The sequence below is a fragment of the Bactrocera oleae genome, chromosome 3 (genome assembly GCF_042242935.1).
Source record: "Bactrocera oleae isolate idBacOlea1 chromosome 3, idBacOlea1, whole genome shotgun sequence".
Lineage (NCBI taxonomy): Eukaryota > Metazoa > Arthropoda > Insecta > Diptera > Tephritidae > Bactrocera > Bactrocera oleae.
The window spans coordinates 25,201,639-25,219,433 of NC_091537.1; the positions used below are offsets into that span (position 1 = coordinate 25,201,639).

The 17,795-nt window shown below is 38.2% G+C and overlaps 1 pseudogene; it reads right to left on the reverse strand.

The window, feature by feature from the left end:
* Positions 1–352: 352 nt before the first annotated feature.
* On the reverse strand, positions 353–1,727 carry LOC138855916 (uncharacterized; annotated as a pseudogene).
* Between the last annotated feature and the right edge of the window lie 16,068 nt (positions 1,728–17,795).

Consider the following 17,795-nt stretch of genomic DNA (forward strand, 5'->3'; position numbering starts at 1 on the left):
TTTAAAAGCTGGACGAGGAACATAAGTGAGGCTTACCTAACCCCTCAACGCATAAGATAAATTGCAGCAAAAGTGGTAGCTTGGTGTAGAGTGAATTAGGAAACTAGAAATTACATGTGTTTGACCGCAATAATTTCTTATTTATGTATTATTTTTTAATTTTTTAGTGCAATGCGTTAGTCTGCTTCGTATTTAATTTGAATTTTTACACATTATACAAGCATTTACATATTTCTTATGAATTGTTTTTTGTTACTGTGTCGTGCAATTGTTATTTTGAAATAAAGCTTTTTGTTATTTTATATGATATTTACTGAATTAAAAAGAAATTTAATAAAAAATTAATAAAATTTCACAAATTATTAAATAAATACTCCGCCAATTCGTCTCTCGATGCAAACGCCTCCGTCGTTGAACGGTTGGCTTGCGAAATTCGAAAAATTAGACTTTGCGAAGTGGTTTGCCTCCAAGTTCCAGGAACGAAAGCACCATTTTCCGAATGGTCCACCAACTCTTCAGTAAAATATCCCGAGCTCCTATTTAGCATGAGATAATTATGCAGCACAACTGTTGCTAACACTATTTTATCAATATTTTTTGTGCTGCATGAATATTGCTATGTAATTTTCTTCACTTATTCGCTAATATACCAAACGCATTTTCGATGTACACTCTGGCGGAAGATAGCTTTTTATTGTAGTGTTGCTTCAGAGGAGACAAGTTGCGGCCAGGATATGGACGCATAAGGTTTTCCTTAAGTGGAAAAGCATTGTCCCCCACAAATAAATACTGGAAGTCTTTATTTGTACCTAAATAAGGAAAATAATTGCAATCATAAAAAATTAAGTTATTTCCAAAATTCAGATTATTTGATTACCCGGAAGGTGATCGAGACGAGGCAATACGATGTTTCCTCTTAATATCATCTTCCCAAAAGCACTTTTGGCGAAAATTCCGCCATCGCTTTGACTTCCTACTGCTCCAACATCAACAAAAGTAAATGTATAGTCGGAGTCACAAGCTGCCATTAGAACAATACTGAATGTTCTTTTGTAATTATAAAAAAGTGAACCACTACGTCTCGGGCAAACTATGTTAATATGTTTGCCATCAATAGCACCCAGGCAGTGCGGCATTCCGGTTTTTATATAAAATCTACAAATATAAAAAAAATTAGTTTATAGAATCAATTTTTATTCTTTAGCAAAAATGTAAAGCGCACCTTTCAGAATTGTTTTTCCATTTGCATTGGTTTGGTTGAGCAACATACACTGTGGTTAATTCATTCCAAATTGCAGCGCAAGTTTCGTAAATAATTTTCCTTACCGTAGAAAGTCCAATTTTGTTAGACCATGCCAGAAATTTAAGACAGCATTCTTGAGACAAATACCTAAACATAACTTCGTGGTATTTACAATTCCAATATAAATTATAAATAATAATTACATCAATGTAATTCCCAAACGTGTTTCTTTATTTATCGGTTCTCTTCTCAAACAGCGATGGAGCTTGTCTTTTAATAAACTAAGAAGAGCATTAAATTTGTGGACACTCATCATTGTTGCTTGGAAAAAGTGCTCTTCATCCAAAGATTTAAGCGGTTTAAAACAAGTACCATAAAACCCTAATTCCTTTTTTGTTAAATTCACTGGTCGTATCCATCTTCTTCTTGAACGCGATTTAAAATTTTTATATATCTCGCACATGGTTAGCATTATATTTAACATTTTTAAAACTTTAATTAATCGAAAAATACGCGGATTCATATTTTCTTAAACTCACAAGCACTAGCAGTTGACAAGCACTGACAATTGCGGCGAAAATCGTGCGTATTGTGTTTTACATGGCCGCAACACTCGGCGTAAATCCGTCCGACGGCGTCGCCGAGTACGACGAATATTCGTCGTCGCCCGTATTGTGTTTAAGCTTTTGTATCACACTGTAAACGCATGTATTTGTACATGTAATTTTGTGAGAGTCGTGCTCGTGCCGATTCTTGTACATGATCGTATCATAGCTTAAACACAATACGGGCGACGACGAATATTCGTCGCACTTAGCGACGCCGGATTTTCGCCGAGTGTTGCCGCCGTGTAAAACACAATACGGACGATTTTCTTCGAAGCTAGTGTATATTCAGCATAAACAATCTTTATATTGCCAACAAAGAAATTTTCTTACATTTTTTTTGAAAATCCTTAATATTTTTACTGAAAAGAATCTTTCTTTGATATGGTGATGCCGTTTTTGCCGCCGCGGTCGGCGATAAAATTAGAAATAGTTCTATCTCAAAAATCGTCATGGTGGGCGAAATTCGCCGCCGTCGCGTATTGTGTTAATCTTCATATGTAATCGTGTGTTCGAATCACCGACAGCATCGCCGAGTACGACGAATATTCGCCGTCACCAGTGTTGTGTTTATGCTATCAACTACTAAAGTCAGTTACGCTCTCAATATCCAATGACAACTCTCTGCATCTCTTTGTCTCTGAGTACGATTTTGTCCATTTGCACTCATTTATACACAAGTTATCGCTTGCACAGGCATACGAATGGACGAGCCACACATAAAAATCAAATAATATCACTGTTTCGATTATTTCATTATTATTATGTATTTTTAAATTATCTTTTTATTTTTTTTTTGTATCCTCCTCAAAAGCTTGGAGTGCGAACACTTTTAGAGATTCTCAAAACATATCACTTTATTATTGTCGGATTTAAGCCGAATATTAAGAATGAACGGTAGTGACTATTTTTCTGTCGATTGGTGTTGCCGCATGTCGAGACTCTCCTATTATACTTGTACTCGTAAAGGGTCTACCAACAAGAACGACGTGATATTAAAATGAAATAAATTATTCAAATTTGGTCAAAATCTGTTTTGTTTTGTTGTGGTTTTTTTTTTATGAAGAAAATTTTATGCCATTTAGGATTTGAATAAAATGTCGGCCAAATTGCCACCGTTTGCGTAAATTTTCCTTGACCCGGTGCATCATTTCGGCTGGAATTTGGCAATAGTGCGCTGAATGTTTTCTTAAAGCTTCTCGAGCGTTGCTGGTTGATTTTTTATTGTTGTACTACTACTACTCTAAATTATAAATAGAAAATTTCCATTATTTTTTTAATTTATCCTTATTATAATCTTATAATATTAAATGCTCTCCTATTTTTGGTGTAGCTCCAGTGTAGTAATCAATAAAAAAAACTCCAACAAAGAAACTAATGTAACAAACTGAAATTAATTGTGTTATTCTTCAGTTTGAATAAAATTCAAAATATAAATGATTTATTGTACGCTACTGTTAATCAATTAATTTAATAATCGAATGTTTTTTTTATGAAGTTTAATTTACTATGAAATAAAAAAATTGCACTCTTTGCATGAAAGCGAGTTAATAATCGATTTATACATACAACTGGTAATAACATTATTTTGTATACTCTAATGGCTGTATATCAAACTTGTACTGAACAAGTAAGCCACGGTTTCAGGAAAAAACTGTATGATCTTTTAAAGAAGAGGACTTGCACGAGACAATAATGCATACTGTGTCTCTACGATTTTTATTTACTCAAAAACGCTGGCCTCAATTGAATGAATAATGTAAAAGGACTATACACATGAAAGTATTCATTGGTCGATACCGTTCTTAAGCTTGCTACAGGGATTACATACTTATTTGCATTTCATATTTTCAATGATGTCGACTGGGTATTATCAGCAATCGGCTCGTTTCGGCTGCATTACCGTGCATTGCTCTATTTGAATCAATAAAAGCAATTAGAGTAATGCATTTTCTCTGAGTATAATTATTGCCTTCATGTTGCATTGAAATGCACTGACTGACATCGGACCGTTAATGATGCCAATGAAAGTTCATTCTCGCCCATACTCGTCGAATATGTACGGTAAAATTATACATAGGTAGTTTATAGTACAGATGTATACTAACGTGCGCGTAAGATGTAGTATGAATAAAATTTTATGTGAAGTACGCAAAAGTTTTCTGGACATTCATTAATTTACAGTCGATGGAAAAACAACAACTACGTATTTCCAGTGGCAACATGGATTTCAGATTCAGATCTATTGCATTGAAAAACAACAAAATGTATCAAAATATAAATTCCGTATATGAAAGAAGAACAATTGCATTTGCACTTTATTGTGTCTTAAAATAGTTTGATTTTAATTTAAGAATACAGGAGTATGCGTAATATGTATATAAAATGTATATATGTAGTAGCAGAAATGAGAGCTTACTTTGAGGTGATATTACTTATCCAACAAATCTTCGTCATTCCATCCTTTTAGTTCAGTTCTCATCCAATTTGATTATATTCAATAATAATTTATATGCGTTGACTAAAGAAATATTTTCTAAAAAACCGTATATGAGCAGAAGGCGTATTTTTTACGTAACTTAAAAGATTCTCGATTGGATTTAAATCTGCAATCGACGATGTCCAGTATAGAAGAGTGATCACATTGTTTTCAAAAAAATTTTTTGCAACACAAGGAGAATGGTTCGGATTGGATTGGTTCAACAAGACAATGAAGTCTCCAAATCACTGGTAAATGTTCTTTCGCATACGGCAACATTAAATTTTAACTCTAGTAAATCGTTCTTATTTAAGTATTTTTCAACGGCGGTATATTTATTAGCGATTAGAAGTTTGGTTCTTCCGTCGTAGCACTTGGAGTGACACTAGCTTTGCTATTGTAAAAAGAAAATTTATAAAATCATAATAAAGGTGAATCTTTTAGAGCATAAAAAGGTATCAAAATATCTTCATTCGGATTCCGATTGTTCAGTTTGTATAGCAGCTATATGCTATAGTTGTCCGATGCCGACGGTTTCGACAAATGTGCAGTTTTTTTGTGAGAAAAGGACAGACGGATAGACAGGCGGACAGCTAGACAATTTATGTATATACTTAGCAGGATCTCCGACGTTTTCTTTTGGCTGTTACAACTAATATACTCCTATTACTACTACTCCTTTATATAGTGTTTCTTAGACCTCAAAATAATGCTTTCTGGAAAGAAAGTTTAGCTACAAAGAAGAGCGAATCGTCGAGACTGAGTCCTGACAATTTGTACTAAGTATGTAATCAAAATGTAAAAAGGTGGTCATATTCGGGGTGGCACCGACGTTAGCAACTATGTCATATATACTCTTCAGGAAAAATTTTCGAGAGTCAAAATTATTATTGAATACGAATAAACCTAGTTTGAATTGTCTGCTTTCCTAGTAGGGGTCTAACTTGCGCTGTTTAGTAAATGCTCGTTTTTTAATTAAATCTTATATCAAATCTGAACCTAATCTCTTTTAAAATTCCAAATATGTACATATGCCACTTCTGAGTACATACGCTTGTCTTTTTGGGACTGCAGACCCACATGCCCACTTAGCGTTGTGTTTCTGCTATCGTGAGCGGCCATTAAAATTTTAAGCTGAAAAAACAAACGTAAACTTATTTAATATGTTAGAGTGACATTAAAATGCGTGTGTGCTGATATTCATTTAGTTTTGCGGTGGGACCGCCTAGTGCATATGTGTACTCGTATGTTAGGGACGTTATACATTTGTACCACAGTTACAAACAATTTGAATTTTGAATTACTTTTCAGCAAAACTATGAGTTTATGTTCATATGTATGTACATGACCGGATTCGGATGAGGAAGCATGGATGTACATTTAAGTAGGTATGTGTACATGTTTATTAGAGTTTTCAACTTTCTGTATCGTTATGGTCCACTATTATTCTTATTACATATTGTTATTAAGCCAAAATGCATTTTAATCCATGCTACGTCGAAGTATGTCAATGAATACGTAATGGTAATGGGTAATTCGGTAATTTTAAAATAACTTAGATTGGAATGGGATAATGAGAGGAAATTATAATGTTTTATATTTTTCAAGATAATAATTGTAGTTATTGTTATTTGTAAGAGTGTGTATAAATAAGCAATGCTCTGAATTCTCTTTTTGGAGTTGGTAATTTTGACAATTGTTACTTGACTTATACTCAATCTGGTTTGCCTTTTCATAATAAAACCTACTCCGAAACAACGTTTGCAAATCATGCAAATTTATTACGAAAGCAATGGTTTGGTTTCGCATTATACTAGTGGATAATGCGTATCATCAGGGACGCCATGCAGTGCGCCCCGAAGATGTTATTGTTGCTGTGGAGGCGGGTATCGAAGACGGCGCGATTGAGTCCATCCTAAAATAAGTATTTTTGATACCCTGAACAGGGTATATTAAGTTTGCCACGAAGTTTGTAACACCCGGAAGGAAACGTCGGAGACCCTATAAAATATATGTATAAATGATCAGTATGATGAGCTGAGTTGATTTAGCCATGTCCGCCTGTCCGTCCGTCTGTTTATATGTAAACTAGTCCCTCAGTTTTTAAGCTATCGATCTGAAATTTTGTACGTGCCCTTTTCTCACTAAGAAGCTGCTCATTTGTCGAAACGGATCAATATAACATATAGCTGCCATACAAACTGAACAATCGGAATTAAGTGCTTCTATGGAAAACTCTTTCATTTGACGAGGTATCTTCACGAAAGTAGGCATGAGTTATTATTTGAGGCAACACCGTAATCTCCGAAAAACTTGAACAGATCGGATGACTATAACATATAGTTGCCATATTAACTGAACGATCGGAGTAAAGTTCTTGTATGAACAACTTTTTCATTTGACGAGGTATCTTTCCGAAATTTGGCATGGATTATTATTTAAGGCAACAATGGAATCTCCGAAAAAATTGTTTAGATCGGATCGCTATGTCATATAGCTATCATATAAACTAACCGATCGGAGTAAAGTGCCTGCATGGAAAAAAACTTTATTTTTTTTTGCCGATTCACGAAATTAGATCTGAATCAAGTTATTGTAAGGAACCTTTGTATCTGTGAAGGGTATTATAGCTTCGGTGTAACCGAAGTTAACGTTTTTTCTTGTTTTTTATATGTTTCATACCAACTTGTTTAGGCACTACACATTGTAATATGATATTACAATAGCATTATGAAATTCGATGCCACCGTTGGGTATATATACATATTCATATACAATATATATATATATATATATATTTCATATTGATTATTATATACATTTAATATCATATTACCACATAAGGAATATTTTTTAAATTATGCCGAGTCGTTGATGTTGAGAAACTTCGAATCAGCACAACGGCTCCAAGTAAATTAAGCAAAATGTTATTTTATAATACGTGGAAAAATTATTAATAAGGTAGACGGTAAGCCGCACAGTACGGTACTTTTCTGCAGTTTTTTTAATCAAGCAACAGAATCAAATACGTAATTCGCGTTCAATGAATGGGCCAAAAACACGATGGCTACTGATCTCGATTTTGTTAGTTAATAAAAACAAGTAAGGAAGGCCTAAGTTCGGATGTAACCGAAAATTTTATACTCTCACAAAGTCAAATGGTATACTCGGTTGAGCTTTCTTTGTGGATTGACCGATATTTTCGGTAGAAGGTCAACTATAGGCACTGGGGTCCACATATTTAGTACTTAGGGGCTTGAACAGTTTTTGTTCGATTTCGACAAGTTTTGATTACAAGGTGGCATACTTTAAACGTATTATTCACGAAAAGTTTTACCCCGATATAATCATTGTTGCTTGATTTGCATACTGGAAAGAGAAAAAATCAAATGAAATTTAAAATGGTGTTATATGGAAATATGCGTGGTTGTAGTCCGATTTCGCCAGTTTTGATAAGAAAGTCAGAAGAATGTTATATACCGAGTTTGGTTGAAAATTTCTGGGTAGAGCCGTAGATATGTGATTTCACCTAAGCGTGGGCGGAGCCATTTAATATCTCTGGCGTGTTTAGTGCTTACTTTATGGCGCATTTAGTAGTTTTTAACAATACCGTTATATGGGGAGTTGGCGGGGTTGTCAACTAATTTCACCCATATTCACCCTGTGGGTAGAGGTGCTAAAAACATTTGCCCCTCCCTAATGTGATCCTGTGTACTAAATAACAGTCTTGTATCTTGTTGCGGAGGTTAGGTATTGCAATTTATTTGTTTTTGATTAATGGCGTTTTGTGGGCGTGGCAGTAGTCCGATTACGCCCATCTGCAACACCAACCGTCTTACGGTACCAAGAAACATGTGTACCAAGTTTCATAAAGATATCTCTATTTTTACTGAAGTTACAGCTTGCACAGACGGACGGACAGACGGTCACCCGGATTTCAGTTCGTCTCTTCATCCTGATCATTTATATATTATATATACATATAACCCTATATGTAACTCGATTAGTTTTAGGTGTTACAAACAACCGTAGGTGAACAAAACTATTATACTCTGTAGCAACAAGTTGCGAGAGCTAGAGCAATGATTAATCACTTTTTTATGCCCATGTTCATTTTTGTTCTAAAAATACGGCGCTACTTGTCATGCAGCCAATGAAACAATCAATTTATTGAAGAAAACTTTTGGTGAGCGCATAATCTCGCGTCGCGGATTAAAGCTAAGTTCTTGTTCATAACATTAAATCATATACGTTTTATTTCTTTTTCAAAACCCTTTGTCTAAAAAAAAACACCTTTTAAAATAAGTGAATACGAAACGCTGTACTTGCCTTGGTTACTTGCCTCAAATAATCTTTCTTAGGTTAGGAAACGAAAAATCCACAAGAGTATAGTGAATACGGAAACTAAGGCGTTATTGTGATCTACAATTTGAAACTTGTTTTTTGTTTTGCTTTACGCGAATTGCCCTATTTAATAAATCCATGCGTTTGTGATAGGAACTAATTATGTATTCCATGTGTATACTTGAGAAAATACCAGTTCTATGTAACCGGATTTGACCCGGATTTTATTCGGCCAACGGCTGTTATTTTGACGATACACCGGACCCTGTTTAGATTTTAGATTTTTTTAGAAAAATGTAAACACAAATTTAACATTTGATCGAACTTAGTTTCTTTTCATGATCAGAACTGTTACTTCGATGGCTGCACATTCATACCCAAACCATCTCAAGAAATTATATATCACACAGTAAATGCGATGCTTATGTGATACGAATTTTTGGAACTTTCTCTTTGCTTGACAGTTTTCGGTAGTTCTTGACCTGCAGGGGAAACGGGGTGCACCTAATACCAGTTAAACAGTTTTTTTTTTTGACAATGGATCTATCGTCACCATGTAAACAGTTTACTTGTTTTTGAATACAGCCCATAACAATCTGACGCCTAGGATTTTACATATTAATTTATCACCTCGACAAAACCTATTAATCAATACGAATATAGTTATATTTTACAATAAGCAAACAATCAACTTTAGTACCTTTACTTATCAACCATGTTGTGGTTAAGGGGATGTTTTTAAGCGATCTACTTTATTAGCTTTAATGAAATTTATTGCGTGTTGTCTGCAAACTGTGGTGTGATGTGAGTGGTATAAAAATCATGGCAAAATAGGAATACACAAAATTAAAGGGACTGATTTGTCCAAATGTCCAAATTTCCACAAATTTTTTGGGAAAATGCTCTCTGTCTCTACAATAAAAGCCATAAGATTAATCGAAAGTACAGGGTGGCGCACGAATCGTGCTACAAAAACAAACCGTAATAATGAGAATGGTAAACATATTTTTCGAGCCTGAAAGTATTGCAAGAAGACCGTACCATCGAGATTCGTATGTTCGTGTTAAAGAAACAATCAATTCAGGCAGAATCAAGAATTTCGACTCGCAACTTATCGGGGCACCTTGGAGTTAGCAAACAGTCATTATAACGGATAATTCATGATGACTTAAACGTGTTTTCGTACAAAGTTCAAATAACAAGTCGGTTAAACCCTCCAGATTTGCTTTTCGCCATAAATTTTGACACAAAGTAATTGAAATGGCCCAAGAAGACAATAACTTGAAAAATTACATGTTTATGTCTGATTAGGCTCATTTTGATCTAAACGGAAATGTAAACAAGCAAAGCTACCATATATGGAGTGAATCAAATCCAGAAATAGTCCATGAGATGGTACTTTACCCAGAACGAGTCACTGTGTGGTGCGCAGTTTCATCAAGATGTATTGTCGGGCCATACTTCTTTGAAGAAAACGGTATAACAGTAACTGTTAATGGGCACCGTTATTTAGAGATGTTTAATGAGCTTTTATAAAGAGAAATGTCCCTTTCAATAGCGTTTGGTATTAGCAAGATGGAGCAGCTGCGCACATAGCCACACCGGTTATTGAGGAGCTTCAACGAAAATTTTAAAACCAATTAATATCAAGAAACTTCACTTTCCGCTCGGACCCAAGGTCATCTAACCTGACTGCAGCAGACCTTTTTTTATGGGGTCGTGTCAAGCAAAAGGTGTACAAAACAATACCCAGAAATATGACTGAATTGAAGCAGTCCATTAATTTGATAATTGAATACTTTAAATAACGGTCCATAATTTTTAAAAATAAATAGTTATATAACATAAAATTTGCTATACAATATAATAAAATTAGAAATTAATAAAAGTTAATACGGTTATTATTATATTATTTTTGGTATATGATCCGATTTTATCCATTTTCGAAGGGTAACTTACAGGTAATGTACATATCCTGTACGATTTTTGGTGTAAATTGTTTAAATAAGTTTGTATTCTGTGGATTTGGCAGTCCTTGGCGGAATATAAATTAGGTATTTTGGTTACATAGATCCGATCGTTGTATTGTCGCATTGTTAGGATGATATAGCTCGATATTATGGAATATGTAGATTGATCCTAATATGGTCTGGAACAAAAACGCTTTTCCAGAATTATAGCACCACAATCAGTAGTGTGCATATTTTTGTAGACTTTAACTATTTGGTTTATGTAATACTGTATTTAAAAGTTATACAAACAGGGGCTAAAATTTCTACTCTTAATTTGAACATGTACATAGACGTTCTTTGTCATCCACTAGTGCGTATTATAATGACAGCGGGTACTACTTTATAGAAGAAGACTGAGATGTACAACGTACGAGTAGAGGGTGCAATTGCATAAATTAACTTGTGGTTAACCGATTGTGGTATGGTGGCTGTTTTGTTTATGGTGCTCAAACAAAGCTGATTAGCTTGGTTTCATTGAAGAAAGAGCGATAATTATTCAAAGTTAATTATCAGCTGTGCTTAAAATCAATTTAATATGTATATAATATACTTATACATTCTATAAAAGAGCTGATCAGAAATAGTAATTACTATAACATACTCTGAGAGAATTAAATCGTGATAGTACAAAGTTTGTATTGCACAGTCTATTAATACTATAATGCTTTCTTAAGTCTCCTAAATTATTTTATTTTTTATGTTTTCGGATTATTCAAATTATTATTTTAATATCCATATTATTGAAAAAGGAATATACATATTTTTTTTTGTTTTTGTTTATTTCCAAAGTTTCTGAACACGTTTCGAAACCAATCGCTGAATAGAAAGAGTATATTGAAGATAAAACGTAAAATGCTAATTTAGTTTGTTGCGGTATCTAGCTCATTTCTCGCAAGAGTATGTCAAATTGTCAGGTTATTTCAACTTTCACATCGAGTCAAATAAGTGATCATTGGGTAAAGAAAAACACTGAAGTTCCTGGTCCTCTGACATTATTTATAACTCTATTTTTACTTAAAAAATAAAAACATCAATATACATATCTAGCCTAACCTCTAGATGCTTCTGAGGGGCATATAACTTTTAAATGCAAAAAAATTAATACCTTCAGCGATATTTTAGGTTCATTATTTTGTTAATTTTGGGACATTTAAAGCGTTTTATGGGTTGCCTGGCGCAAAAAGCGGCCTATTTTCAATAACTTTTTTTTATTGCCCATATATAATGAAATATTTTATATAAACTTTTTATTATTCCAAAGGTACATATTTTCAAAGGAAAATATTCAAAACTCACCCATTACGACATCATTTCGGTAGCCAAACTTCTTACAGGATCATAAGAAGTAAAACGAAAAAAATACGAGTATTAATTAAGACCATAAGCTAGGTATTCGATTTTGACAAATCATCAATAGAATAATAATGCACTTATACATTAGAGAACTGACGAACAAATTTTATAATCCCTAAAGTTAAACTTCGCTTTAAAAATCGCTGGCTCGAAACCGTTTTTAGGCCCATAGATTCTTAAGCAAAGTCGCTCCGTTGGACATTTTCCGCATATCCGATTTTTCCTTTGTTTTTTTTTTTTTTTTTTTTTGATTACAGGGACTCGCTTTAATGTACATATGTGCAAATCTACATTACCTTGTCAAATCTAATTAAGTGTCGAAATTCGGGTCACTGTGAGCGTAAACCAATATTAGTTGTGAGTGATATCTCTGGCACTTATTATCGAATTGATGCGATGCTGCATATTAACTAAACTTGGTACGACAGAACAAGAGAGCAATGACGCATATTATATCTCGCACACCTGTTGTTTGTTATAAATAAAGGTGAGTGTGTGATAGTTCCTGTGAACGTCATTAGCATTGGTGCTTATCTAAATTTCCTGCTCATTGCTCATGTCATAGAGGCACGTAATCTCGCATTAAAATTTTTGATTTTACCTACAAATGCATTCGTATTTCTAATATTTATAATTATACATTACATAGCAATCAAAGGTTAAAGCTCACTGACCGATTTAAATTTGATATTTGGCAATCACCTGCTGCGCTATTCGATTATATGTATCACCTAAAAATAATTGAGATGGATATATGTATATGAATGAACAGGATGACGAGATGTGACGAGTTGAAATCCGGATATCTGTTTGTTCGTCCGTCTGTCCGTCTGTCTGCGTAAGCTGTAACTTGATTAAAAATTGAGATATCGTAACAAAACTTGGTGCTCATATCCCTTGGCAAAGAACTAAGGGCTAGTTCGTAGATTGGCTACTATACTATACATATTAAGCCATAGAAATCTAATTAGACACAGGGGATCGCAGTAGTAAGGGTGTACCTGTGAGGTAAAATTTTTGGAAAAATAGGCGTGATCCCGCCCTCAAAAAGGTTTAGTTTACATATCTCCTAAACCATCCAAGTTAAAATATCCAATTTCGCCCAGAACAAATCCTATAAGTAGCCCTACCGACAGTGTAAAACTGGATGAAATCTGATGATAGCCCCGATCCCTCTCCATATAAAGGAACTGTTAAAGACTACTTAAAGCGCGGTAAATCAATAACTACAATAAATAATCCAGGGACATAAAATTTTACCCCCGAGATGGTATGAGACGACTTTATTGGAGCCACGGTCAAATTGGACGATGAGCGTGGCTCCGCCCACGCTTAAGTGAAATCACATATCTACGGTTCTACTCAGCCTATTTCAACCAAACTCGGTATATAACATTCTTCTGACATTCTTGTCACAATCGGACTACAACTATGACTAATTTCAATATAACACAATTTTAAATTCTATCTGATTCTTTCACTTTCCATTTTGTAAATCAAACATCAATGAATATATCGGGATAAGACTTTGCACAAATAATGCGCTTATAGTTGGCCATCTTATGACCAAACCAGTTCGCGACCCGAGGTACCGAATATGTGGATTGCAATGACTATAATCGACTTTTTATTGCAAATATTGGCCAATGCGTGCGATATATAATTGAAATTCGGAGAGAATGCTTTTGTGATAATAGCATGGCTGCATGTATGTCAAAAACGGATTCAATCGGGTCAATACCGTATACGGCCCTTAAACCCCAATCACATAGACTACTTCTAATGATTTATTATTCTAACAACATAACATTTATGCCGAATATATCTGTCAGTGAGTATTTCATATATACCATATATATAAAATTGCTTCAAAATATGTTCTCCTGCGAATGGCAGGCACCTTGCCGTGGTGCAGGGGCTTAGGTCGCAAGGCATTCTCGGCATCTCCCAACCGGGGTGAGAAGTGTTGTCTAGCACCAGCACCTCTCACACGGGTTGCTAGAAGCCGCATGCGTGCGACAACCAAGAGCTGCCACCTCCTAATCCAGGGTGTTATGCGACTCCCGTGCCCATTGGACGATTTGCAGCCAGGAGGTAAATTCGGCTGTATTTTAACGGAGCCTTCCCAACACCGGGCCGCCTTGGGAAGTAACTGTGGCCTTACCGCGTCAAGGGGCTCTGGCGCGGCGGACATTTCCGTTCCCCCTTTAACAGAATAGACCCGGATGCTCACCCTGCTGAGCTAAGGGTCGTACGAAACAGAATGAGCGACAACAACAACAAACCAACACAAAAAACCCTAAACAATGAAACAACAACGACGACGACACCAGCAATCACCAAATTGACAATGACAACAACATCAAACTGCAAAGCGACCGTTGCAGGTAAGAGTGGCCCAGGAGCTAGGCGCAAGTTCAGCTTCCTGGACGCTCTTTCGCCAGAAGAGCGCGCACTGTTTGAGGAGCACGCACGTGATGATGACGACGTGCCCTCTAGCAGCGGTACTCGAAAGGCGGCTACTGCGACGAGTGCAGATAAGGTAGAACCCGCAGCAACCTCCTCAAGCAGGCTCAGCTGCTCGGAGGAGGACGAATCCAAACGGGATGGGGCAGAAGTGCGCAAAAGGAAGAGGAAGCGGGGGGGGAGAATGCCCCCTGAACCAGCAGCGGGATGCCCGGGTGGCCCAGATGATCCACGCAGGAGAGGCATGAGCGGTGCCACCCTAAAATGGTACCTCAGGCACTTGCAGGATGGCAAATCCCCAGAAGAAGCATGTAGACTCGCCACAAGCAGGAGCAGGGGCAGCAACCCATCTCCGGCTGCGAAGAAGCATGCAAACGCCGCGTCCGTCGCGGGACGCGGGAACCAGACGTTCAGCCGAGGAAACGCAACCCAGCCTGGGAAACAAGGGTGCGGAAAGGCGGAACCACGGAACGCCACAGAACAATCCGCGAAAAGGAAGAGCGGGCAGATAACGCCTCAAGAACCCCCAAGTTCAAAAAGGCAAAAGGGGAATCAGCCACCGGCGATCGGAGGACAACGTCCTGCTCCAAATCCCAACCCGGGTGATGGCGGTCAGCGCAAATACTCGGAAGCCCTTAAAGGCATCCGGATGGCCGTGCTGCCTCGCAATTATCCGGCGGAGGTCTTGGGGCCAGAGGAACTAACAGCACTGCAAGATAGCATCATGGATGAGGTTTACAATGGGTGTGGGTACACCGGCTCATTCCATGGTGTGTACTTCAGGTCAGGAATGCTGCTAGTCGACTGTAAAGACGAAAGGACGACCACCTGGCTTGCGGAGATCGCTCCGAAGCTAAACGGATGGAGAGGCCCGGTCCTATGCGCGAAGAGGGGTGAAGACATACCGCCTATGCACTGCATGACGGTATTCCTTCCCAGGAGCGCAGGTAAACCCTACGAGTTTGCACTTGGTCTCATACGAAACCAAAACGATGGGCTCGGTACATCGGCTTGGAGGGTAGTGGACAGCAACATTGAGGACGCTGGATGGAGGCTCAACATCACCATAGATGACGAGTCCTACAAATTCATCCGGAAGGAGGGATTCAGGCTGAACTTCAGGTTCAGCAGTGTGGTAATGAGGCCTTGGAGGCCCAAAACCACACCGGCGGAAGGAACGGCGGAAGAAGCAATGGTGGTGGATGAGGCGCCCACTCAGTCCAGTACCGGCACACTCGGGCAGGTTGCTACTGCTACGGTGGTGCAGGATGCTACAGATGCCGCAGAAGGAGCACCGAACATATGTGCTAAGGAGTGTGAAGGGGAGCTACCCTCCACACAGGAGCTCCTAGAGGGGCTGAAGGAGCAGGACCAGCAGGGTAACAACAAGGACAGCGATGACGATGATCTGTCCCTCCTGGAACCAGTCCTGTGACCGCCACTACCAACATAGAAGTTGCCCAGGTGAACCTACACCACGCTACAGCAGCCTCGGCTGTTATCGCGAGTAGGTTCCTTTCGGATAACCTGGGTATCCTATTAATCCAGGAGCCGTGGGTGTATAGAGGGGAGGTCAGGGGCCTCAATACAAAAGCAAGCAAGGTAATCTGGGATCTCTCATCTAAGAGACCCCGGTCTTGTGTAGTGGTTAGGAACGATATTGATTTCTTCTGTATTTCAGAGTTCCTAACGCAGGATCTGGTCGCGGTGCAGGTGAAGGACAAGGAAGGTGCAGACTTCGTCCTTGCAGCGGCATATTTCCCAGGGGAGACAACCACAGCACCCCCCAACGAAATTCACCATCTAATGGAATACTGCAGAAGAAATAAGCTCCCCCTCGTACTGGGGTGCGATGCAAATGCGCACCACACGGAGTGGGGCAGCACTGACTGCAATGCAAGGGGTGAGTCTCTTCTTGAATTCATTATTAGTAATAACTTAAGCATTGAGAATGTGGGGTGCGAACCCACCTTCATTACCAGTACCAGAAGGGAGGTCCTCGACATAACTTTGTGCAATGAGCTAATGTCCGGGCTGATCTCACAATGGAGAGTTTCGAAAGAGCCCTCCATGTCAGATCACAGGATCTTACGGTTCGCAATGAAAGTGGAGGTCAAGGATCTCCTGCCAGTCCGTATTCCCAGAAACACAAAATGGAATGTTTTCAGAGAGACCCTAGAGTTAAATATTAGTAGAGTGAGGCAGGTAGGAAGCGAGGCTACGCCGATAGGACTAGAGAGCAGGCTGGCTGCGACTAACCAGTTCATAACAGACGCGTACCATTGCGCTTGCCCATTAAAGTCAACCACCAAAAGACAAGGCTGTCCTTGGTGGACAAGTAAACTCTCAGTGATTAGAAAATCAGTTCGCAGGCTTTTTAACAAAGCCAAAAGAACCGGCAACTGGGAGGAATATAGGCAACACCTAACAACCTACAATAAGGAAATTAGGTCTGCAAAAACGAGTAGTTTCAGAAAATTCTGTGAAAATGTCTCCTCTACTCCAGAGGCTGCAAGACTGCATAAGGCTCTGGCAAGAGGTAAGACTGACACAGCATTAGCCATTAAAAGATCCGATGGGACCTATACGACCAACGCAGACGAGAGGGCCATGGCACTCTTGCTTGAGCACTTCCCGGAGACTATTCGGGACGACCAAATTCCACCAGTGGTCGCACATAAGCCAGATCGCTCAGATTGGACAGCTGCAAGGAATCTATTCAATGCAGACTCAATCAAGTGGGCACTGGCTTCCTTCTCGAGATACAAGTCACCAGGGGCCGACGGCATCTTCCCAGCACTTCTACAGCAAGGAGGGCAAGCTCTATTGCCGTTCCTTGTTGGGCTGATGAGGGATAGCCTTGCGTTGTCGTACATCCCATCAACGTGGAGAATAGGTAGGGTAATCTTCATACCTAAGGTAGGAAGGAAGGACTATTCACTAGCCAAATCCTTCAGGCCTATTAGTCTCACCTCCTTCATGCTAAAAGGTATGGAAAAGATTATAGACAACCATATAAGATCGAAAGCACTAAAAGTCGCACCTCTGCATGCAAATCAGCACGCGTACAGGGTAGGTAGGTCTACTAACACTGCTCTGTACCAATTAACGGCTGAGATCCAGAAATCGCTGGAGAATAATGAGGTTGCGATATGTGCTTTCCTAGACATTGAAGGTGCTTTTGATAATGCGTCTCACGCAAGCGTGATCAGGGCACTGGAGAAGAGGAACGTGGAAGCTCCTATATGCAGATGGATTAAGGCCGTACTGCACACTAGGATTGCAGAAACTAC